This window comes from Alligator mississippiensis, chromosome 1, assembly GCF_030867095.1.
Source record: "Alligator mississippiensis isolate rAllMis1 chromosome 1, rAllMis1, whole genome shotgun sequence".
Lineage (NCBI taxonomy): Eukaryota > Metazoa > Chordata > Crocodylia > Alligatoridae > Alligator > Alligator mississippiensis.
The window spans coordinates 138810872-138835956 of NC_081824.1; the positions used below are offsets into that span (position 1 = coordinate 138810872).

Genomic DNA, 25085 nt, shown 5'->3' on the forward strand with positions numbered 1-25085 from the left:
ATGCTCAAAATCTCCCTCTTGCTTACCTTTGCACGCTGATTGTACTTTTCCCCCAGTCGACCCTACTGATCACTAGAGATAGACTAACCTTAAATGCTCTGTTTAAGTATCTAAACATTTAAAGGGTATCCAAACCTAATCTTAGATTGGATTTCTTGAAAATCCTTTCACCACTTTTCAACAGCTCTACACTTATCTTTCCAATAATGCAAGCCCTGCCAACTGACCCTGACTTTCTCACTGTTACTCTTACTCTGCTCCTCCACAGACTTTTTCAGACTTTGTAGTGAGGAGCCCAAAACTGAACACAGTACTCCAGATGTGGCCTCACCAGTAATGAATAGAGGGGAATAATCCCATCCCTTGCCCAACTGGCAACATACCTACCAATACAGTCCAGTATGCCATTAGCTTTTTTGTCAACAAAGGCACACTGTTGGCTTATATTTACCTTATTGTCCACTGTAACCCCCAGGTCCTTTTCTGCAGAGCTGCTGCCCAGCCAGTCAGTCCCCAGCCTGTACCAGTGCATGGGATTGTTCCGTCCAAAGTGCAGGACTTTTCACTTGTCCATGTTGAACCTCATGAGATTTGTTTTGGTCCAATCCTCCAATTTGTCTAAGCCACTCTGAATCCTAGCCCCACCCTTCAGCGTATCTAGTACCCCCCTCCCTTGGTATCATCTGCAAACTTGAACCTGTATGGAAAATCCTCAAAAAATTGCAACCCATACTAGACAGAGACCCTATTCTTAAAAAGATCTTCCCAGAGCCACCCATCCTAGCCTTCAAACAAGCACCGAACCTCGCCAACCTCATCACCAGAAGCAAACTTCCTCAAGCCCAGAACACACCAAAAGGATCCAGACCGTGCTATGACAAGAAATGCAAAACCTGCCAACACATCTCCACCACCCCCACTATTACTACACCCCACAACAGAGCCATCAGCATCCCAGGATCTTACAGCTGCACCTCCAAGAATGTAGTATACCTCATCCAATGCACCAAATGCCCTGATGGAAAATATGTAGGAGAGACCAAACAAGAACTGCACACCAGAATGAACGCACACCGGAAATCCAACAAAGATAGAAATACCCAATTACCGGTGGGGGCACATTTCTCACAGGAGGGCCACTCTCTCTCCAATCTCTCAGTCCTGATCCTCAGGGGAAATTTACACAACACTTCCCAGAGACGAGCCTATGAGCTCCATTTCATCAACCCGCTGGATACTAGAGATCAGGGACTAAACACAGACATTGGATTTTTGATACATTACAATCTGCCTGGCAACTGACTCCCCAGCCCAGCCCAGCCCAGCCCAGCCCCTGGCTTTTTTACTTTTCATTCCATCCAGGAAGAGCACACACCAACTGCTGAAATTTCCTTAGCCTGACGAAGGGTTTTTGAACTCGAAAGCTTGCTTAATAAATAGTCTCCAACTATTTGGGTTGGTCTAATGAAAGATATCAAATTCACCCAAGGAACCTTGTCTGCCTATGTCCTTAGACCAACACGGCTACAACCTAAACCCCTGCAACTTGCTGAGGGTGCACTCTATGCCATCTTCCAGGTTGTTGATGAAGACAGTGAACAAAACTGGCCCCAGCTGCTGCTGACACAATACAAAGGGAAAGTAGTGGGCGGCTGCTCAATGAAAAAGCATTTGAGAGACGAAGATGGGGATTAGGAATCAGACCATCTGGTTGCTATTCCCACTTATGCTAGACACAAGTTGTTTACTGTTACTATGCACCAGCTTTCCATTTGTAAAATGAGGATGCTACTATTCTATTTCACAACTTCAGGACAAGTTAATTAATGTATGCGATGTACCGTCATACCAAGATGATACCAAGATGATAATTGCCACTGAAACCCCATTAAAATACTCATTTCTTTTCCTAATAAAACAATACTCTACACCTCTAAGGCAGGGCGTTATTATTTTGCTACCTAAATATGGATTTTGATATTTAATTTAAAACTCATAATTGTAAACACTCATAATTGAAAACAGTCCTGAGCTAATTATTAAAATCATACCCTGAGTCAATGATAGAAGTCAGCAACAGAATCTACAAATCTTGACTCCTGGGTCCTCAATTTAAATGGTAGGCCATATTTCTTACTTAAGCCTGTGGCAGCTCTTTTATTTTGCAGGTGCAGGATTTTGGCATATGCACAAGCATAGAAACACCAGGGATTAATAATGTCATTAATCACTGCCTTTAAAACAACAAATTCTGTTTTAATTCATTTTATCATAGTTTTAAAATAACCATTACTTAAAAACTGAACCACTGAAAAGGAAAGAAAATTGGCAATTTTACTGTCATTCATTTGGGATGCCTATGTCCATTAATGGTCAGAAATAGAATATATCCATTCATTTTGAGAACAAGGTTTTCAAAATATATCCTCAGGCCACTTCAAGTGTGCTGTGAAAAAGGAATCACGTATGATAATATGTAGCACAAAATGCTATCATAAATTTCTCGCTATCTTAGGTATTTATATTAAAAGCAATTGCAGCTGCAGGTCATCCTCTCTTTGGTTTGGGGAGAAGGTAATAAAAAAGCAACAATTACAGTTACAAACTCACATGAGATTGAGAAATATTTATCACATAAGCTCAGACAAATCTGTCATTGCAGGTCAGCTGAGAAAAAGAAAATAGATCTCTACAAACCCTAAAGAAAAATGTTCTTAGAACAACAAGGTCACCTTACAGTGTTTACTGTAGAAATACTAAGGTCTATCATATCAAGTAATAAAAATGTGTGTGCTATCCAAACCTAAAAGAAAGCCTTAGGCAGCCTCAACATTCGAGTGCCAAACTTTTATCATCTGCATACATCTTGTTAACACTTTGTTTCATGCACAAATACTAAGAGCAAGTCCAAAAAATATCATCTTGTCTGGGTTTGTCCCCAAGGCTAACAATATACCTAGCCTGGCAGAATATCATTTTTCAAAATTCTGTTAATCAAGAAGTGCAGAAATATTTACATTTCTCCCTGTGCCGAGGACTATCTGTAACCAAAGTCCTGCTCAGGGGCTTAAAGTTTTAAGTGGGGTATAGGTCTGATACAGGGCTACCTATTCAGGGATGAATTTAACTGAAGGACAGTTAAACAGAATATAGGGAAAATGTATAGCAGAGTGAAATCCTATTGTGCTGCCTTTACACTGGAAGGACCATTGTTGCTCCAATATGTATCATTATTTTATTATTATTCATGGACCCAGACCTTGACTCTACCATGTAAGGTGCTGTACAAACTGTAGCAGGAGGCTTCATGGTCCTGCTACTGTAAAAGTAGGCAGGCTGCAGATGGATCAGGTGGCAGGTGTTGCAGGAGACAATCAGGAGCCACATGACCCAGCATGGGGCTGGGCTTGCAGTAAAAAAGTCCACATCTGAGCTGGGCAGGCAGTCTGGTCCTGGAGATTACTGAGACAACATCTCCTGGGCAGGATGGCTGCAACACTTGAATAATACCTAGGAAATTTACTCCCTGTGGTAACATCTGGAAGTTTTGGGGGGACTATGGGGAGGAGAAGGTCCCAAAAGACCCGGGAACAGGGCCAGAGGAGGCTTTCATGGGATGACTGGAGTAGGAGTCAACACTCTTTTTGAAAGATAGATGACTAGTAGGATGTGGATAGTTTATGAGGAGTCTTGAAAGCAAAGAGAAGCGACTTATTACTGATGTGATGGAGAGTGGAAAACCAACAGAGGGGTAATAAAGAGAAAGGTGACATGATTAAAGCAATGAGCCAGAAGAATGATTTTTGCACCAGCATTTTGAGTGGATTTGAGTGCAGCAACTTTCCATTTGTCAAGGCCAGAGAAAAGAAAATTACAGCGATCAAGGTGCAAGATGAGAACTTGGATGACTTTTAGCTCTTTAAATCTGAAAGATTTAGTCATAGCTTGGATGCAAGAGCTTCAAGAGAGAATCTGAGTCAAAGATGTAGATAAGACCTGAGAGACAGGCAGGAGGGTGGCATTGCCCATGGTTACCAATAAAAAAGTTCTGGTTTACCTGATGACTCACCCTCCACAAGGAGATGTCAGGGAGACGAGATTAAATTTTGGTTTGGACCTATACATAGTCTTCAGCAATCCTGTGCAGTTGAGGTTGAATATCTTCCATGATTATCTTATCTGTGTGTTCAAAGATGGCTAATTAGGCCTCTCCAGGATCAACAGACTCTACTGCAGCTTGGGCATGTATTTCTGTGTGGGGTGGGTCATGCTGGATTCTTGATTTGGTCTATGACATACTGTTTCCACTGCTCCTGCTTTTCCATCTCCGGTTGTTGTTGTGAGGTGTCAATGTACTGAGATACCTGCAGTAGACTCTTCCTCCATTTGGGGCAGCCCTAGGTGATAGTCTTCCATGAGTTGACAGCAATGTTGTATTTTTTAAAGTTGGCCTTCAGGGTGTCCCTGAAGTACTTTTTTTGCCCTCCTCTTGAGTGTAGCTTTGACTGAGCTGGGAGAATACAACTTGAGTTGGGAGGCTAGAGCTGGATATCTAGATGACGTGGCTGGCTCAACAAAGTTGATGAAAAATGATCATTGCCTTAATACTCATGATGTTTGCTTGCAGGAGGATGCTAACGTTGGTCTGTCTTCCCACTGGATCTGGAGGATCTTCCGCAGGCAGCATTGATGTTACTTCTACAACTTTGATGTTTCTTGTACATTGTTCATGTCTCCGTTCCATGCAGCAAGGCCGGGATCACAACTGCATGATAAACCATCAGCTTGGTTTCAGATCTAATGTCATGATCTTTAAACGCCTATTTTTTCAGGCGTCCAAAGGCTGCATTTGCACATATGAGGTGATGTTGGATTTCGTTATCGATGTCAGCCTTCTGCAAGAGATGGCTTCTGAGGTATGGGAAAGACTCCATGTTCTTCAGAGTTTCACATTGGATCTGTATTACCGGAGCTGGGGACTGTTCATTAGGAGACTGTTGATGGAGGAACTTAGTCTTCTGAGTGTTAAGTGTCAGTCCCATTTTCTTGTACACCTCAGCAAAGACATCAATGATTGTTTGATATTCTGCTTCTGTGTAAGCACACATTACAGCTTCGTCAGTGTACTGGAGCTCAATAATTGAGGTTGGGGTGGTCTTGGTTTTGGCTTGGAATTGGCTGAGGTTAAACAGCTTACCATCCATCTGATAGTTTAGCTCCACTCTGGTTCGAAGCTCGTTGGAGATCAGATGTAGCATCATGGCAAGGAATATTGAGAACAGTGTTGGAGTGATGATGCAGCTTTGCTTAACTCCCATTTTAACCTCAAGGGGATCGGTGATAGATTGATTACTGAGAACCACCACTCACATACTGTTATGGAGCAGCCAGAGAATAATGACAAATTTTGGTGGGCATCCGTACTTAAGAAGGATCCTCCAAAACACTTCTCGGCTGACAGAGTTGAAAGCTTTTGTGAAGTAAAGGAAGGCCATGTAGAGAGGCCACATCCAAAAATGGCTGAGGAGGCCTATCCAGGATTGACATACAGTATTATCTAGTTAACCCTATAAGAGACACTCTTAAAACTATATATATATCTGGATACTTAGAAAAGTCAAAAGCTTTTGTGGTGATGTAAGTGATTTTTTACCTGAGTGTCTGATATGTGATTCCTAAGATCCTAACCAACCAGATAGCAGCACAATGAGTAATATGCAACTCTATACTTAGGTGCAAATCCTTCTGTACATGAAAAGTTATCACTGGTACTAGAAATGGAGTTTGGAAACCTTAAGCTTTACTTGTGCAACACTGCAATATTATAAAGCAAGAACATTAGGAAATCTATTATACAGAGACTACCATACATCACAAAATAAAAGCAGTGCACTCACCTTGTCTTCCCTTTGTGAAGCTCTTTGGAAAAATGATGATGATAAAAAATACAGCAATTCTGAGTCAGGATTTCAAAGGCTGAAAAACCATTATCTGACATAGGGAGAACTATCTTATGGAAAATGACTGCCTTCTGTATTACCTAGAATTCTGGGAATGCTTTATAGAAAAATAGGAAACATTTATTTCCTATTAGGATGCTTTCAAAAAAAAATCTTATATGTACAATATCACCCTGTTAGAGAGAAAAGCACTTAATTCTACAGTATGCCAACCTTTCAGATACCCTGGTGATAAGTAGGTATAAAAACAGAGCTCCACAGCCCGACAAACAACAGGAAAGCAACACAGTCTTTTGAATCTACTGACTGTCAGAAACCTTTAACAATTTTTGCTGGACTTAGAAATGTGTTGCTATTTTTAATTGTGTTATTGGAAAACAGGATAAAAAATGTAATTATTCAGTAGAAAAAATGCAAAACAATCTGGCAGCATTAAAGCACTACCTGGTATGACATTATCACCCTGAGCTTGAATACAGTCCTTGAGATATTGGTATGTTATCAGGGCAATATGACCCTTATCTGCAAGGACACAGTAGTCTACCTACTATCCATATCCTCTTTGTTAAAATGAGCGCACATGCCATATCAGGAAAACTTGCTATTGCACTTCAAGATATCTAAAATCAAATGTACTCTTTATGGAAAGACTTTAGTCTTTGACTACATTTCAGTTATAGTGTTGTAAATGTAATAAAAGGAAACTTAAGGCAAATGATTGCTTTATCTATTATGCCTATAATTACTTGTTTTGTGCTTCTTAACCAAAGTTGGGAATCTTATTAGTAAGGCAGCTACAGTGTCATTATGAACACTTTGTAATTCATAGCAGCTACAGGATCATTTCAAAATTGGTTCACAGCTGTTGAACTGTTGAGGTATTGTCAACACTGGACTTTGCAGTCATGCAGCTTGATCAGAAGAAAAGATTTTGTTGTACCTGACTTACAGAGTCACTGTACAGCTAACTCAGTTTTACTTGACAGGGGGAAATGGCCACGTAGTGCTATGCAATCATTAAGACTTCATTTCTTTTTGTTATATAACGTTTGAAATATCATTCAGTCCAGCTTTTTCTTCAACCTCTGTGGCAGAAGACAAGCTATAAAACGGGTAGAACCAGGGGACCACGCTATCTCCAAGGAGAGAGCCAAATTACATTTTACATGGTAAATCATGGGCTATACCATGAGTGGATGTAGGATTGTGGTGACAGGGGTGCAGCCACAACCTCTTCAGTTCTATGACGCATGAGCTCCCTGGCTTTGGGTTTACCCAGAGTCCTGGCTTTCAGCTCTGGAACCTGATTCTGTTTGCTCTTCCCTTCCCAGATTCAGCAGCAGGAGAAAGGATGGGACAGGCAGTGGAAGCACACAGCCCCTGGCCTCTGCAAAAGCAAGGGTTGCCACTCATCCCTTCATTTCTTCTGCTGCTGGAATTGGGGTGGGGGGCGAGGGGGGGAGAAGGGAGGGCAAGAGTAAACAGCAGCAGAGTCCATGGCTCTTTGAAAGCAGGGACTCTGGGCAAATGTGACAGTGAGCTCATAGAGCACATGTGGAGCTCCTAGAAGGTGCTCTGCTGACATGCCAGTGAGCCAGGAGAGCTCACAGCACATGCAGTTATAAGGCAAAGTGGAGTTTGATCACACCTTTGCATACCCTCTGGGCTGAACTTACAAAGTTAGTACCACATACCACTTTGGACCAAGAACTGGCCTTCTATATATGCTTGCAATGACAAAAGAGAATAAGATCGTAACCACAGTATTTAAGCTTTTAGCACTTGATACTAAATTTTGCATTTAAGTGGGGAAAAAAAAATGATGAGATATTTTTCCTCAGTTGTTTTGCCCCCTTGTATGTCCATTTGTGGTAACTGTACTTGCAAAATTAGTCATGCAAACGGCATCTACATTTTGGATATGCAAATGCCTTTCTACATGAGGAGACCTGACTAGGAAAACATTGGCATGTCATTGAGAAAAATGGAGGCAGTCGGGAACTCAGAACTAATAATGAAGGCATGAGAGTACTCCACAGTTTCCCTTTTGGTCACATGAACTCAATCTTCCTTGTTTGAACAAGTGTCCCAAGAGGCAAGCTGAACTCCAACAGTGAGAAAAATCGATTTATGAAATTAAACAGGAGAATCACATACAGTTGCTTTCTCCTTTAAAATAATGGAAAAATCCAAGTCATATTGCAAATAAGGCAAAACTCCTTCTACAAATATGTACAGGCTTTCATACACCAGAGGAAAGGGCTAGTGAAAAAGCTTGACTGAACATGTCATAGGCAGGACCCTACTGTATAACGTGTTGTTTCACATCTTTCAATTTACAGCAGAGGTAGGACAGCATGGGAAATGCATCATTATTTTATGATGTATCAGAATGTCTCTGGTTCAGTGAAAGTGTATTCTAGCTGAAGAGATAAAATTATTGGCAAGTCTCAATGTCTCCCACAGTCAAATTAAATATGTGAACCAAATGGAGACATATGGATGCTGTACCCTCAAAACCCTGGGACTTAAACTGACTGCCATTGGGGTTTACAAGCAGATTCAGTCTGGGGTATATGTGGGGTTTTTTTTTTCCAGTTTAATGTTACAGTACATGTTTTTACTTGATTTTGTATTCACTAGATAATGTAACATATGCTTTTCCAGCACTGAATTGTTAATGAATTTCTAAATTAGTTTGAAGGCCCAAGGCAAAGACAGGGTGGTTAACACATCTGACCAGTCATTAAAGTGCCTCTTGCCGGAAAGAAGGCTCTTAACAGAAATGATAATGGAGTGTTATATTGGCAGTATATCTAATCCCTAATACAAGTGTTCTTTTATTACCTTTAGGGTAATCTTTTAAAAGAAGAAACATAATCTGTCTTTTCTGTTCCTTACTCATTATCCCCAGCAACAGGCACACAGTGAAATCTAGTCCATGACTATTATTTCAGTGACATTTGTGAATGTCAAAAACTCATTTTATTTTATTTAAAGATGAACTATGATACAACACTTGAGAAGAAAAATAAATTTAAAGGCAATTAAGATTCTACATCAAGTAATCTAAGTTGAGAGCCATTAGCTCCCCATGTTTTCCTGTCAAGGTCTGAGTGAAGGATTTTGTTTTTCCTCTGCAGCCAATGATCACATTCAGATAGCTGAATGAGCTCTTACTGGTCTGAATTTTATGTAGGAAAAATTTTCACAAAGTATTAGAATTTATGGACTAAAAATCCTGAAGTTCTGTGCTACGGGCAAAGGTCTAATGAATTTGCTCCATACAGAAATCTTCCATTTTTATTGAGACAATTGCATCTTTCTTTCCTTGAGGAAATAGTGCTTTCCTGTTTGTGAAGAGTTTTGCTTTTACCAAATATTTAGTTGGTCAAGTAAAGAGAAAAGTGTTTCGAGGGACCCTATGAAAGCAGGATGTTTTGACTTTTTTATTAGCCATGAAACTTTGTCTGAACAGCTCTATTTCAAATCCATTCTAACTAATATAAAACTAAAGTGAAAAGTTCATAGTTGTATGGGTATACACCATAATACAATTGATGTGAAGTCTACAGGAGAGCTGGCAGAGTAGTGTAGGTTTATACCCTTGATCATGGGCTGCTCTCACAATTTGAATAGTTCCTTGTGTAAACTAGTTCAGAGGGCTTAAATTTGACTATGGACCACAGTGCTGCCTAGGTAGGGCTAGGTGCTGCAGTCCCACACCCCAAACAGACTCTACAAAAGGGCTTGCAAGAGACTCCTCGGAAGGACAAGTTATGGTTATCTTTCTTAGTTTCTACTCCAGGGAATTTCTCCCTTGTCCGTATCCAGGGCTTTCAGGCCCTGCTTCACCAGTCTGTTGGGACTGGAGTGGGAATGAGATATACAGAAGTGATTTACAATCTACCAATCTAAAGTTTTGAACAGAATGAAACTGCAAAAGCAGCAGTGCATTTACAGCAATATGTATGTAGCATTTTTCTATTCTCTCTCAGTATCATGACGATTAATGACAAGCATAGACAAGAGGTGAAGATAGACATGCACAGCTTTATGGGGTGGGATTCCACTCAGTCATTGCCTTCTGTTTCACTGTTACAGGGTGAGATGATGTTTTTTTCCACAGTTCTTGCAAACTAAGATGGGCTGCAGATAAAATCCCCACTGTCATTGCAGACAGTGTGTGAAATGGATTACAAAAGAAGGCAGCTTTACACTATCAAATTCCACAACGGCACATCACTTCTAACTTTCAAATGTCACTAATTTTGTTGATAGTCACTCTCTGAACTCTTCTTGCCTTTGTGGTAGCATAAGCACTTAGCAACAGAGGTTTGGGTTTCTGAAACATTAAAAGATACAAATATGCCTTCCTTTAAAAAAAAAATGATATGGCTCTTGGTAGTACAGCAATATGGGCATATTGCTCCTGATCCCATCTCTTTCTTTCGTGTGGCCTTTGACAGCTACTATAGTGGAAACTTTTCAGATGCTGGTGCTTAATATTTTTGCCTCTGCTACTTCTTTTTAGAAAAGAGAAAAAAAAGATCCAAAAGAAAGAAAGAAATATGTTAAATTGTCTAAAGAGTCTGCAGTCCTCTTTGGGGCAGCCACCATCTCTGGGTTTAACAGATAACCTATATTTTTAATTTAAAAAGGTAAATACAGTTCTGTTCACTATGCTATAATAATATTATGTCATTGATAATTTGGGGCTGATTCTACTCTGCTTTCTCATTCACCATTCTCTTTGGATTCAGATGAGCACATTTGTTTGGTGTAAATTGGCATCATTTCAACGGAGCTATACTAATTTACAGCCTTTGAATATCTACTTCATTATCCTTCCTTCAGCACAACATATGGAGGAAGAACTTTGTTTTGAACAGCAAAAGCAGTTTCATTTTTTTACTGATTTCTTGGAAGTCTAGGGAAGCGTCCTCCTGCCAACAGCTTTCCTTCCTTGTTTACATGTAACTCTTGCTACTGTACATCAGAGATGACTTGAACAACTTTGAACATTCATATCCTGTAAGAAGCTTTGCTACCTGGGCCTCTAGACTAGTTCATCAATTTGCATTCTTTATTAATTGCTTTTGATAGAAAACAGTGGAAATCTTTTAGTAGAAATCTTACATGATATCTATGCCAGAAAAAAAGAGTAGGGCAGGGATCCTGCTTCCTTTATTTCCTTTTTGAAAACAAAAAGGCAGCAGAGAGAAGAATTCCTTTCTTCTCAGACCCAAAACACAAGAGCACTGTCCTTCAGAGTCAAGGCATCTACTTACGTGACCATGGCAGCTACTTTTTATTTAGAAATTGAATCCAAGCAAAAACTGGATTAACAACTGTATATCATCTTAGCAATAGGTACATAACATAGGGGAAGGCAGCTGTTTGGATACTTTCTTTGGCCTGATATCCTTCTATCTGGAACACTGCTTGATGTTCTTAGATAGATGATCTCTTGGCTGACTGTAAGCTTGAGCTTGAGCTTGAGCGGAGCTGTGCCATCCTAACACATGTGCCTTATAAATTCCTTGGCCTGTATCACTAGAGGTTTGGCACCAAGTGACCATGAATATGGACAGGCAGCATATATAAAATTGCAAATTCTGGCTCCTCTGTAGAAAGCCTGTCCTCTGTGACTGCTAAAAACTTGGCTTCACATATCTTCCAACATGTGATAGCACCTGTTGGCACTTACATGGCAAAAAGAAACCCTCAGAGCAACAGATGCCTATTCAAATGGTGACTGACAAGGCATTTTCACATGTGCCTTGGGAACTCAAAGAAACTTGCTTTTGGCTGTTGCGTTACTGCTGACGCAATAAGGCTACAGGTAGAAGCCTTCTTCATTTAATGTATCTAGAAGAGTGATTTGAATTGACAGCCAGCTTCTCAGTCATGGAAGTCTTTGGGCTTGTTTACATGACCAATACAGTCTAGCTTGTGATATTTCATCAAGTTGCAAGTTTCCTCCACCATCATATAGTTGAACTAGGTACAATTTTTCAAGACACAGTTATATGACATCAATGTTGTTTATGTATATTCACCATTGTGCCTCATCAGAGGATTGGGTGCCCAGAAGAGCTAAAGATGTATCCACATTTGGGGCAATCACTTCTGGTATTTTGTCCAGAGAGCTGATTAAATGTATTGGCTAAATTGGTTATGAAGGTAAAAGTTAAGGGGAATTTTCTGTGAGGCAAAATACTAGCTTGTTAAGTCACCTACTAGAAAACAATCAAATATCTCTCTTTAGGCTTTTTAACAAGGGCAAAATATAGTTAGTTGCTACTGTTACAGTACTTGCTCAACAATTTTGTGTACTGGCTCAACAATGGGTAGCAATGAACTTGCTATTGACAGATTATGAACTTGGTTAAAAGGTGCAGTCTAAGAGTTGGTCTCATCAGTTAAAAAACAAAAGCCACCATTGACTTGCATGCCATGTATATGAAGAGGCCACCTTGACTAGATGCAGACGTTGCAAAACCAACCTCTAAAGAAACCCTATTTGTAGATGTGCTTTCCCTATGAAACATGGGAGTGAAGAGGAAACTAAAATCTCTCTATGACTCTAAAGCTGCTGACATATTAAAAGAAAATTCCCCACAGTTTTTCACAATTGATGATGGTGATTAAAATGGATACAAGAAGAAATGATAGCGTTACTATGTATGAAAAGCTGTTATGCTCTGGCAGCTGAAGACCTACTGAACTGTATCGTTGGCACTTTGCCTATTAGTCATACAGTGATCAATTTTGAGAACACTAGAGATAAACCGGAATTAGTGTGAATTCTCTACACTTTTTCCTGGCTCTTACTGGGATACTCCATAATTACAATGAAATGAAATCATGCTTCACAGTTTCTCATCGTCTGTGAAGATGTTATCTAGCAACAACAATAAAAAAAGACAAAAACCAAGAGTCGGCTTAAAGGAGTTTGTAAAAGAGAAACTCTTGGGTGAGCTGAGGTGAACTGCCTTTAATACAAAAGAGCACATATATAACTCTACTGAAATAGAAAGTTACACAAGGAGGCAACTATTAGGTTTGCTAATTAACTTGAGAAGATGCTAGATAGCTAAGTATCCTAAGGAAAAGCCAAGGATACTCAACACTAGTGCGCGTTAATTTTAGAGAGCAGTACTCCTTTTGTGCCCTTTAGTTAGTATGAAGTACAGAGTGAGTTTTGGTTTTGCTAGGAAAGGTATTTAATCACCTTGCTGAAGATTGTCTTGATGGTTTATATCTGAGATACTAACACTGATAGCTCGTAAAGCAATCATCAAAAAAGGCTACTGGGAACTGAGCATCCATTATCCCCTTAAAATTCACATTGATTTTATTTTCTACATGTTGACAGAATCTGCTTATTAATACACTTAAAGGTAATTTTTTCCAAGCAGAATGATGGAGTTTTAAGAAGCTCTATTCTAGTCTACTTTCCTTTCCTCAGGATTTTATACTGTATTTATCACCAAAGTATCTGATTGCCTTCCAGTAATGCATTGAGCAACACGGCTAACATCTGTTGTGCAGATGTTTGTTCTCCTATGCTTTCCCCATGGACATAAGTGTGTACAGTGAAGTGGCTTATTTGATAAGGCTTTTTATCCTGTTACATTTTTGTTGTTTGTAAATATCTATGTTGCTACATCTTTGAACTGGAGAAGGCAAGGTTGAAGAAATGAACCTTGCATTGAGGGTGAAGAAGAAAGTGAACCCTTTTCATTGTTCTTAGTACATGGCTAACCCAATTCACTGCCTGGGGCTAGCCCACAAAGTAGTTCCATATCCTGCAATGATAAAATTTACTATAGACAGTTCCATTGTGCCAGAGAAGCTTAGCTGTTGACCACTTCTTCATGCCCAGGTATATTGCATTGCTGTGGTTCAGTCAAAACATGAAGATAACTGTGACATGGGGGCCAAGTTAAGGCCGAATCTTAACGTCGGCCCACCCACATGTCTATGTGGGGCAGTCTGCCCAATCTCGCCTGCCACAACTTGCTGTTTGATAGCTGGTGTCAAATCCGGCGGGCTTTAAACTAGGCTTGTCGGGGGGAGGGGATGATGAGGGCGGGGGAAGCTGTGGACCACCAAACCATGTGGCACCCACAAGGACAGCCCAGCCTGAAGAAGGAGAACATCAGGAACCTGCAATCCATGGGGCGGCCAGCAGTACACCACAGGTAAGCAATAAGCAGGTAAGCAATAAGGGGCCCTTTGGGCATCAGAGCCGAGGGGCAACAAAGGCGCCAGTCACAGGGCTCAAGTGCCTATACACTAATGCTAGGAGAATGGGGAGCAAGCAGGAAGAACTAGCACTCCTGCTTGCAGAAAACACCTACTACTTAGTAGGGCTAACAGAAACCTGGTGGGATTCTTCCCACGACTGGGCAGTACATATTGAGGGTTATAAGCTGTACAGAAAGGATAGAGTGGGAAAGAGAGGGGGAGGGGTGGCACTCTATGTCAATGAGCGATATACATCAACCCTTATCAAAACAGAATCAGAGAAGGAGAAAGTAGAAGGATTGTGGGTTAAGTTACATGGAGGTCAAGGAGAAAGGGATTTGGTGGTAGGGGTCTGCTACAGACCCCCACACCAAGGGGAAGAACTAGATTTGGGGCTCCTGAGGCAGCTCTCAGAGACCATAAAAACTAGGGAGGCGGTAGTCATGGGGGACCTAAACTACCCAGACATCTGCTGGGAGACACAGACAGCAAAGTCCCACTGTTCATGCAGGTTCCTATCCTGTGTACAGGACCTCCATCTGACGCAGGAGGTACATGGTCCCACTAGGGGGAATGCCTTACTGGACCTGGTATTGGCAATGGGGGATGACATGGTAGGAGACCTACAGATTGGTGGTCACCTGAGGGACAGTGATCACCAAATAACAGAATTCACGATAAGATGTTGAGTGGGTAAGGTAGCTAGTAGGGTGAAAGTGCTAGACTTTAGGAAAACTGATTTCAATGAACTCAGGCATTTAGTCAAGGATGCACTGCAGAGTAAGAGTTTTAAAGAGTTGGGAGCCCAGGAAGGGTGGCTGTGCCTTAAGGAAATGATCCTTCGGGCACAGAGGGAGACAATCCCAATGCGAGGAAAAAGAGGGAAAGGGGCCAAGAGGCTTCCTTGGCTGACCAGAGAAAACCAGAGCAGTCTACGGGCTAAAAGGGGGGCATATAAAAAGTGGAAACGGGGAGAGATTACCAAAGCGGAGTATACCTCCTCTGCTCGCGCTTGTAGGGAGGCAAGTAGACAGGCCAAAGCTACCATGGAGCTGAGGATGGCATCCCAAGTAAAGGATAACAAAAAATTGTTCTTTAGATATATAGGGAGTAAAAGGAAGACCCAGGGTGGAATAGGACCTCTACTAAATGGGCATAAGCAATTGGTGATGGACAGGGGGGACAAGGCTGAACTCCTCAATGAGTTCTTTGCCTCAGTGTTCCTAAGCGAGGGGCAAGACAAGGCTCTCACTGGGATTGTAGAGAGGCAGCAGCAGGACGCCAGACTACCAAGCATAGACCCTGATATGGTGCAGAGGCACTTGGAGTAACTGGATGCCTTTAAGTCGGCAGGCCCAGATGAGCTCCATCCGAGGGTACTGAAGGCACTGGCTGACGTCATTGCACAGCCACTGGCAGGAATATTTGAACACGCATGGCGCACGGGGCAGGTCCCGGAGGACTGGAAAAGGGCCAATGTGGTCCCCATTTTCAAGAAGGGGAGGAAGGAGGACCCAGGCAACTATAGGCCAGTCAGTCTCACCTCCATTATGGGAAAGTCTTTGAAAAAATTGTCAAGGCTCACATTTGCGAGAGCCCGGCAGGAAAAATTATGCTGAGGGGAAACCAGCATGGGTTCGTAGCAGGTAGATCATGCCTGACTAATCTAGTCTCTTTTTATGACCAGGTTACAAAACACCTGGACGCAGGAGTAGGGGTTGACGTCATTTACTTAGACGTCAGGAAGGCCTTCGATACGGTATCCCACCCCATACTGGTGATCAAGTTAAGAGGCTGTGACTTGGATGACTACACAGTCCGGTGGGTGGCAAATTAGCTGGAGGGTCATGCCCAGAGAGTCATAGTGGATGGGTCGGTATCGACCTGGAAGGGTGTGGGCAGTGGGGTCCCGCAGGGCTCGGTCCTTGGACCGATACTCTTCAATATCTTCATCAGCGACTTGGACGAGGGAGTGAAGTGTACTCTGTCCAAGTTTGTGGATGACACAAAACTGTGGGGAGAAGTGGACACACCGGAGGGCAGGGAAAAACTATAAGCAGACCTGGACAGGTTGGACATACGGGCGGAAAACAACAGAATGCAATTCAACAAGGAGAAATGCAAAGTGCTGCACCTAGGGAGGAAAAATGTCCAGCACACCTACTGCCTAGGAAATGACCTGCTTGGTGGCACAGAAGTGGAAAGGGATCTTGGAGTCCTAGTGGACTCCAAGATGAACATGAGTCGGCAGTGTGACGAAGTCATCAGAAAAGCCAATGGCACTTTATCGTGCATCAGCAGATGCATGACGAACAGATCCAAGGAGGTGATACTTCCCCTCTATCGGGCGCTGGTCAGACCGCAGTTGGAATACTGCTTGCAGTTTTGGCCGCCACACTTCAAAAGGGATGTGGATAACCTGGAGAGGGTCCAGAGAAGGGCCACACGTATGGTTAAGGGCTTGCAGGCCAAGCTCTATGAGGAGAGGCTAGGGCACCTAGACTTCTTTAGCCTCCGCAAGAGAAGGTTGAGAGGCGGCCTTGTGGCTGCCTATAAGTTCTTCAAGGGGGCACAGAAGGGAATTGGTGAGCATTTATTCACCAAGGCGCCCCTGGGGGTTACAAGAAATAATGGCCACAAGCTAGCAGAGAGCAGATTTAGACTGGACATTAGGAAGAACTTCTTCACAGTTAGAGTGTCCTGGGTCTGGAATGGGCTCCCAAGGGAGGTGGTGCTCTCCCCTACCCTGGGGGTCTTCAAGAGGAGGTTAGATAGGAAACTAGCTGGGGTCATCTAGACCCAGCACTCTTTCCTGCCTATGCAGGGGGTCGGACTCGATCTATTGAGGACCCTTCTGACCCTAACATCTATGAATCTATGAATCTATGAAATGTGGGAGGCTACCCATTTTAATGCCTTGATGCCAGGGGCCATTGTACGTGGCTCTGTACCACCCCTACTCCGTGTCCCGTGCCTCGCAGATGGCATCGTAAGTAGATCATAACACTGACCTGAGGCTGCCCCTCTGCCCCTGGCTGGACCTCTCCCATTCTACCATAGCTCCTGCTTTTACCTTCAAGATGTTCTGAGCAGCAGCTCAGCCAGGTGGTGTTATTCCAGCTGCTAGCAGCAGACTGCTGCCTCAGTCCTGAGAGACTAGATCTAAAATGGAGGCAGCTCAGCCCTCTCCCCCTATCCCAGGGCTCTCCTGAAATCTGGATGCCATCTGTGAGGCATGGGCCACAGTATAGGGAAGGTTCAGAACTGTGGATAGTGCCCCCTGGCATTGGGGTTGTGATTGGGCAGCCTCCTGCTTAATATATCAGAGTAACATTCAAGACATGGTAGGCGAGTCAGGGCAGACTGCTCTAGGCTGGTGGGTGGGCTAACTCGAGATCTAGCTCCAGGAAGGCCCCCTGTCATACAGTAGTGATTCACAAGGTCCTCAGCTCCTTGGCATGATTCTGGAATGCTGCTGTCCTTTAGCAGGTAAAGTCACTGGTTGTTTATAGTCATGCTTCAGGGGGGAGGGGAGCACTTTAATTACAGCAGTTCCGAGAGCTGTTCTACTTAAAGTGCTCAGAGTGTCATGTGTATCAGCGTCCTCACACTGAAAAATGGTTGCAGGGTCACTTTAACTAAAGCTTACTGAATGAACTTTAGTTAAAGCACCCCTGCCACCATTTTTCAGCGTGGGGACGCTGATAAACATGATGATGGAGTCTGCTGCAGTGTCATAATTACCATGCTCCATCAGACCCAATTAATTGAGACTGTTCTGACCCACTGTAATTACACTGTATCAGAGCAGCCCCCCTGAACATGTATAGGTGCCCAATGAGTTGTGTAGTGAAAGCCCACATGTTTCTTTGAAAACATATTCCTTAAAATTGTGCATCTTATCAGTATGATTCAGCAGAGGGAAACATGATAAATATAATATTTTACTAGCAATCTAGCCATTTTTTTCAGGACTAGCACCTATTGATAGAGTGTTGTACATTCTATAATTCCACAGTGGAATTTAACCCAAGCTGAAAACAGCTTTCCAGAATATAAACTCTTATTGTTTAAAAAGTAGGACAGATTTTTCTTCTTACATAAATTGACATAACTCCACTGACAGCCTTGACACTAACTGAAGGTCTAGCCCAATATGTTTTCAGTCCTTATGACTGAGCAAAAAACCTTGAAAATACAACTAGATGGTAAGCTAATGTAGTATTGTTTGCTTGGGTTTACATTCAGCCTGAAACAATAATTTGAATAGGCTGAAATGGTTCTATTCATTTTAGTGAGGTATTAGGCATGACACTATGGTCAACACCATTAACTCTTTCATTGCTGATCATTCTAGCAGAAACAACCAGATAATATTCTTGTTTCTCACTACTAAACTATGTTCTATGCCCCTCCACAGTGACCTGATAGCAAGTCTCTTGAAGTCAACAGAAAAATTCTCATTGCTCCCACTGGGCCTTGGATAAGCTTCAGGTGGTAAAAATGCCACATGCTGCTTAAGGAGCTTTGAAAACATCCACCTTTCCCTCTGACATCCTCTACAATGTAGTTATGTGTTGTCATAACAAAATATGTAGCATATTGAAAATTTAAAATATGTGGCCGGCATAAAATGAACTGAATTTAAATATCAAAATAAATAACACTAGGGACCCGGTACCGACAGTATTATTTATTGTCATATTTAATTCAGTAAAAAAAACAAACTTGTTTTTTGTGTTTATCTGAAGCAGGCATAGTATTTATAGCAGAATGTCAGATTCCAGAATCCTGAGGCAGAATTTAGATGCAGCTGCCGAGTCTTTGCCAATAGATAATAACTGAAGTTTATAGATATAAACTGAAGTTTATAGGTAGGAGATAAAGTCTAAATCCATGGTAAGTAGTCATGTCAATGAAAATGCTCCCTTTTACACTAGAACTGAATTTGGTTCAAGGAGAGAACGTGAGGGATGAAAGGGGGGAAATGATTTTTTAAAGAAACAGGTAAAAATGTCTAATCTGTTCTAATATATCATAGAGAAAATGAGTCTTCTTTAAAACAGCTGTTGTGAAATCATTTCTCTGTCCCAGGAATTTGAGCCTTTTGGCTAAGTACAGACCGTGAAATAGCCCAAGGCTGAATTCATTCAGTCTTTGCAGGTTAGTCTAAATTGCAGAGATTGAAACAGAAGTGAACAGACATTTACCTTTGATTCAGGAAAAGCAACACATGCATGCATTGGCTGAGGCCAGATGCCAGGGGGTGCTAGAGCACAGTTCTCTGGCACGTAGCCAGCATGGGCTATGTGTTTACTTTCTCTTCCTGCTGCCCCTGAGGTCTGCAATTTGCAGTCCAAAATCACTGCAGCAGGACTCTGCAGGGTTGCTTATCACTTCTTCTTCCCGCTTCCAGGTGCCTCTGGGATTTGTAGTCCACAGTCATAGCCAACAGTAAGTTTGAGCAGGAAAAGGGATTTTAATCCCCCTCCCTGGCCCCAGCCCCGGTTTGTCGGGGTGGGGGCAGCCAACCCCCTCCCCTGCATACTGGGCTTCATCCCTACCTGGGCTTGCCCAGCCCCCTCCCCACCAATCAGCCAGTCCTCACTGCTCCAGCTAGGGAGCAGAGAGGCAGGGCCAGCCTTGCTCTCTGGAGCAGACAGCACCATGCAGCCCAGCCAAGGGCTACAAAGGATGCTGGGGGACTCTGATTTAACTTGAACCAGGAAGGGGTCTGGGACAGAAGTTTCATAAACTGGTTTGTCCCAGATCAGTAAAGTCTGATACTACATTCAACCAGGTTTATCTCAAACCAGTTTCAGCCATTTTGAAACTGGTTTATGTGCACTGAATGTCTGCTCTGTTACAGGTTTAAACCAGTTTCTGATCACTTAAACCAGTTTATGTGTAGTGTCTGTCCCTAGCCTTAATGGTGATGCTTTCATTTCCTTCGTAATAATAGGAGTAATAAGAGTAACTTTACTGGTGAAACAATAAAGTAGAGTAAAGTATCAGCAGGCATTGATAGTAGACAATACTATCAATGCCTGCTGATCCCTGACATGTGACACAGGTGTGAAACCCTGAGTTGTGTCCAGTGACAGGAGCCAGGCAATGAGATGTGTTTATTTTTATCAGAGTTTCTGTTTAGTACAAGCTACATCACAGTCATTTGAAGATTTATTATGTAATGTCAACAGAATGCTCTGAACACAAAAAGAACTATAAGGACTACACAATGAATTGACTGCTACCTGAGCTTGTTGTTACATCCAGCTTCTAGCAATAAATGTGTGTGTATGTGTGCGCATGTGCGTGTATACCAGTACATTTAAAAATTCTTGGAAGGCACTATGGCATTCCCTTAATAATCTCTTATGTTTCATAAATCTCCCCCCAGTAATAGCCATCAGCATGTATAACAGTGACAAATGATATATATAGTAGCATTCAACATAGTGAAGGTCCTTATGTTCTTTGTGATGCTGAAGTCATAGAACTGGACTCAGAATTTATTTTCTACATTGAACCCTATTGACATTACTTTCTCTGCTATGGCTGGTCTCACAGAGCTGAGAAATTTTTTGATCTGAGTTCTATTCTGTCTGACTACTTCTCCCCATCTCTGTCTCCTTGATGCCTTCCCAAGACAGGTTTCTATTTGGGCACAACTTAACAGAACCTCGCCAAGATGCAAATCTCTATTCAAACAGCAGAGAAGGAAAAATCAACACAGATGTTACAGGCTGGGAACTGGGGATTTGGATGGAAAAATACTATGTGGCTCTTCTTTACAGCTACTTCTGATCCCCATAAAAAGAGCTTAAAACACAGCCACTGCCCCTCACAAAAAAAAAATCTACTGGGCTCTTCTTAAGATACAGTCTCTTTCATGTTCCCAGAACCATAGAGACAGATTCAAACCATACCACCACTGCTTTTCTGCCAGCATCCAGGAGGATGAGTGTATAGGCAACTCTGCCTTACCAATGAGAAAACAGGGAAAAAACTATTTATTCAAAGACACAACCGAATCAAATTCTGTATCAATACCTCCTAGTTTCTCCAGAGTGTTAGTATTTAAGCCTGTGGCATGATGAAAATTCTTTGGCATGAAATATAGTGCTATTGATTCAAATACTTACTAAACACCAAGCTGTGTATTACTTATAGTAACAGGTGTTATTTGTTTAAAAGAGAATAAAACCATTTGTATTCAAACACTTAAAATGCATCTGAAGTTACCAGAGAATTCAGTATCCTTTTACAGGAGGAATCACAGGTTTTGCCAAGGCCACAAAGTTAAATCTAGTTCAGTCTCAAAGCGTGTGGGATAGTCCCATGTGGTGTGTCTAGATGAGTGTGCACATGTGTTTCTCCGGGGACAACTAGCAGTGGCATGTATTTGTGCTGCTGCTAGGTGTCCCTGGGGAATGCTCCTGCAGGTACACTCTGGTGTGGGGTAAATTGCCCTGGGTGGGTAGGGGAGGCTGATGCCAGTAGTTGGGCTGGCCCCAGCAGCCTTATTTGGAGTCATGGGGCTGCAGAGGTGGCGATCCAGGTTAATGGAGCCTGGCCGGCATCTAGAGCGTGGCTCTGACTGGCTAGGCTCCTGTTTTCGGTGGCACACACTGTTGCCACATGTGCTGCATTGCTTTTTTGGGGTACACTTTTTTTTGATACCAGGATTCCCTGGTATCTGAATTCAGCTCTATGATGCAAATATGCAGCACAGAGAACCAAATCATGTGCACAGGATGCATTTTGCAGCACCTCAAAAGCCTCTGAGGCACTGCAACCACGTGTGAGTTTGCCTGGGTACTCCCATTGGGCGCATCCATGCAAGTGTGCACATACAGTTTGCAGTGCCACAAAATCATCTTCAGTACTGCAAATCACATATGCCACACATACAGGAGTTTGCTGCACTGCTAATTTGCAGTGCGGCAGGTTATTTTGACACCGGAGGATCCTGATGTCAAAAACACCAGAAAAGAGCGGTGTAGAGCATGTGGCGGCAGCATGTGCCGCTCAAAACCGGAGCCTGGCTGGCCAGAGCCATACTCCAGCTACCAGCCAGGCTCCATGCAGCTGGATTACTACTGCTGGAGCCCTGGTAGGCCCCCAGGACCCCAGGTGCTGGCCCCAGCCTCTCCGACCCCACCCAGGGCAGCTTGTTGTGTGCCAGAATGCACATGCAGGGGCGTTTCCTGGTGCTGAATAGCAGCAGTACAAATAGGTGCCACTGCTATTTATCCCTGAGGAATGCACATTCCTGCTCATCTGGATGCACCCATGAAGTGCAAATGCCACCATCACAAAACTCTCCAGTGTCTTTCAGGGACTAAAATACTTAGCAAATGGCTCCTGTTATCAGCAGATGTATGAAGACTGCCTAGTTCTCTCAGTTCTCTGCCTCCATCTGTTCTCCCACAGAGTTTGAAAGAAATAGAAATTTCACATCTCACTTGTTCACAAACTTTTTGAAGGGGGAAGGAACAAATCTTGAGACTTCAGATACTCTGAAACTCTTGCACTCCTGCACTTAGTATTTTAAAAATAGGATAAGTTCAATGTTTAGTTACAAACAAAGCAATGAAGTGGGAGCAGAAACACCAGTAGGAACTCATTCTAGCACCAAAAGAAGCTGCTTTTCTTTGGATGCTCTTCCAGTACACCCTACAATTGAATAACAAGAACTAAATCAGTGATTCATCCTTCTACTATTTATTAAACTCTTTGTAGCCACAAAGTGCTAGCAAGGGTCTCCTTTCATGTTAAATCTGTCAGTCAGTCTTCAGTCCAAACCCCTGCAGAAGACTTTTATGATAATAGTGCTGAAAAGTCTACATTAAACTGGATATCAGCAAATGGGGAAATCCTTGAAATCAAGCAGTTAATCTATTGTTAAACTTCAAAAACCTACTGTACACTTCAGTTGAATACTATTTGCAATATTTTCCCCAGAGTATTACGGCATTGTCATATACTTGAATCAACTGGACAGAAGCTTACACAAAATTGCTTTTACCTCCAGCTCATATACAGCAGTGTCTTTAGTTAATGGCAATTATTTGTAGTCAAGTGCAAGTACCCATAATCTCCCAGCATGCTAATAATTATTTAAGTATGCAAAAAGATTTCCTTGGAACTCAAAAGTGTTCCTGTTACTCATGTGAAAAGTAAGTTAATTCCCTACTTAAAAGACCCCAAATTTTAACAACGGAACAGTACAACATACCAATTTATTATTTCAGTGCATAACCCAGTACATATTTACTAGAAATGAAGCAGAAAATGGGTATGGTAGTCACTATAAGTAGAATATCATGGGCATAAAATAGTTGGCAAAGTTTCTGATAAAGTCCCACATGACATTCTTATAACTAGAGAAATGTGGGATAGATACAATTACTGCTAGGTGGATACATAATTAGCTGAGTAACCTCAGACCATGAGTAACTATAAATGGATTACAGTCAGAATGGCAGAAGGTTTCAAGTGGAGTTCCATAGTGATGTTATTTAACTTCAGGTGTTATTTAACACTTAATTGATTATTTGGATGCAGTAAGAGAGACCTTCCTGGGCAAACTTGCGTGTGGCACAAAACTTGGTGGAGAGGATTAGAACTGAAAAGGGCCTTGAAAAATTGGAGAACTGGGCATTAGACAAAGCTTGACATTCAACAAAGACAAATACAAGGTGCTTTATCAAGGGAAGAAAACCAAATGCACAAATTTAAGTAGGTAGTAGGTTTGCTGAGAAATAGCTGGAGGTTTTGCTAACTCCTGGGTGGATCCAGGATTTTTTAAAGTTGGGGGTGAAGGAATAATGACTAGTGCTGCAGGGGGCAGCTTCTCCTCCCCTCCTCCCTCTATCGGATGGGCAGACCTGCTCACGGGAACAGCAGCTAGGAACTTGTTTAAAGTCCCCATATTGGGTAAGAATGCACAATTGCCACTGCCTCCCAGGCTGAACCTGGCTCCTCGTGCAACCTGGCTAGAGTGGAGCAGGAGTGACTCTGGAGCTCCCCCTCCCACTGGAGGCAGTGTTGACAGTGGCAGAAATGAGTGTGAGGCAGGTGACAGACTGGATATGCTGCTGTGAAGCATATATTGCCCACTCCCTGGAAATGTGGATGCCTTAAATTGGCCACGCCTGAGTGTGTGCCACTAAGCAAGCTCAGGACAGAAAGCCAAAGAGCAGCTCTGAGCACAATTCAGAGCTCTTGAAAAATAGCTACATAATCTTATTTTGTCTCAGACTGAGTAGGAGTAAGTACATGGGCAGTGCTTCAGAAGACAATACTGCTGGGACTCCCGCTGCCTCTGTTGGTGAATCTAGACTCAAGGGGTCAAGGTTGGTTTCCTCAAATCACCTAAAGAAAAAACTCATTCACAGAATCTCCAAAATAGGTGAACTAGGGAATTAAAGATGGAGATTGAGGTCTTCTATGGCATACTGAAGACAGACTGTAAATGTGAACGAAAATTCCACACTGCATCAGTACTCTGAGGAGCAGTGAGAAAGACAAAGGAGAATTCACAAAGAGTGAGATGAGCTTTGAATAAATATGCTTAAGCAATAAATAATATAAACAGAATGAAATGACATGAATGCTTAATGTCAAAGGAAATATGTTTACCTGATATCCCAAAGATTTTTTTCAAGAACATTTCATCCTTGTGAAACTATTAACTCCATAAAGCTGCCAAAGTCAGCCTGCTTTGACTTCTGCAGCTGACTTTAAAAAAAAACACCAAAACCCAGTCTATTTTGCATTCACAAATCTGCATCTTTTGCTCAATCAGGCTGGAGCCCCATCATAACCATCATAGTCTACCTGCTTTGAAGTCTGCACATTTTC

The 25085-nt window shown here is 42.3% G+C and overlaps 1 protein-coding gene across 2 annotated transcripts in view; it reads right to left on the minus strand.

The window, feature by feature from the left end:
* The window catches only part of PRKN (parkin RBR E3 ubiquitin protein ligase), a 1451839-nt gene that overhangs the window by 97417 nt on the left and 1329337 nt on the right, over window positions 1–25085 (minus strand). The window lies entirely within an intron of this gene.